A 1,450-nucleotide genomic window follows, 5' to 3' on the forward strand; every position below is an offset into this window, starting at 1 on the left:
CATTGCAGTACTCTGCTGCACATGTAAGTGCAAGAGATCCTGAAGCACTCACTCATCATGGGAAAGTACCAATGTGTTTCTTCGTTGGTGGATGGAAGAAACATCTTACAAAAACTCTCCAGATTATTGACTTTTTAAAGTTTTTCTAGGAAACATTTTAGATGAATGCTTATTAGTCTTTGTCAGTATGTACTTTTTGCAAAGTGTCTCTGTGGCGCAATCGGTTAGTGTGTCCGGCTACTAACCGAAAGGTTGGTGGTTCAATCCCACCCAGGGACGTAATTGACCTTGTTATCAGATTTTGGTGATCTTTAAGTAGACAAGTCAAAATTTCAAATCCCCTCTTATGGTGTAGGGTACCTTGCCTTCTCTGATGTAATCAGAGTTAGATTTGATTCAGTGATTTTATAAAAACAGCTAGGAAGCACAATTTAGCAGTGGGTTGCAGAGAAAAAGAAATATGCTGGCAAAAAAATCCAATTGAGTGATTAAACAGCTCTTCATTTTCTGGCTTTATTTTTATGCTAACAAATTTGTTCTCTGAAAAGTGTCCACAAAGCCAAGTCTCTGATGAACACCTTTGTAAGGATGGTTTTTCACCTATTACTAAATTAAACTTGCTTCATTGGAAAGGCAGCAAGATGCATCCTCATTTCAATGTCTACTGAAATAATACAGGTTGACACCAGGAAACATTAACGCCAATGCATCCTTGCTGCTTTCTCATGTGGAAGTCTGTTTAATGTGAAAACAAGGTGATATCTAATTAGCACACAGGTAAGGAATTAAGAAAATCTTTATTTAAGGGTGAAGATGTTTCTCACAAAATCGTTGCCCCAATGCATCATTGAAATTCAAGCTGGAAAGATGATTTTAATATATCACTTGTACATTTTGTATTGCTCTTCTGGTGACAATGTAGTTTGTTTTTGTCAATTACCATTTTAATAATAGGGTAAAGAAAATTAAGTGGATTTTTAAAAGAAAACAATACTGTCAATATACTATTAAAACAAATTAAAATGGTAAAAGTTATTGTACTTTAAGTAAAAATAAAAGCCAAAATATCAATCCCAGTTTTGGATTACTTTAATTAACAAAAAAAATGCATATAGCAGAGGATAGTTTCAATCTGCCTACCGCTGGGTTATGGGCCCAGCATGCTTCCATTGCTGTACTCTGCTGCACATGTAAGTGCAAGAGATCCTGAAGCACTCACTCATCATGGGAAAGTACCAATGTGTTTCTTCGTTGGTTGATGGAAGAAACATCTTACAAAAACTCTCCAGATTATTGACTTTTTAAAGTTTTTCTAGGAAACGTTTTAGATGAATGCTTATTAGCCTTTGTCAGTAAGGACTTTCGCAAAGTGTCTCTGTGGCGCAATCAGTTAGTGTGCACGGCTATTAACCAAAAGGTTGGTGGTTCAATCCCACCCAGGGACGTAATT

At 36.2% G+C, this 1,450-nt stretch overlaps 1 non-coding gene across 1 annotated transcript; it reads left to right on the forward strand.

Annotated features, from left to right (window-relative positions):
* The first annotated feature begins 205 nt into the window (after positions 1-205).
* On the forward strand, positions 206-279 carry TRNAS-ACU (transfer RNA serine (anticodon ACU)). The gene has a single exon. It is a non-coding gene; the product is annotated as a tRNA-Ser (tRNA).
* The last annotated feature ends 1,171 nt before the right edge of the window (positions 280-1,450 follow it).

Source organism: Pseudophryne corroboree, unplaced genomic scaffold (genome assembly GCF_028390025.1).
Source record: "Pseudophryne corroboree isolate aPseCor3 unplaced genomic scaffold, aPseCor3.hap2 scaffold_2878, whole genome shotgun sequence".
In the NCBI taxonomy this organism is placed as follows: domain Eukaryota; kingdom Metazoa; phylum Chordata; class Amphibia; order Anura; family Myobatrachidae; genus Pseudophryne; species Pseudophryne corroboree.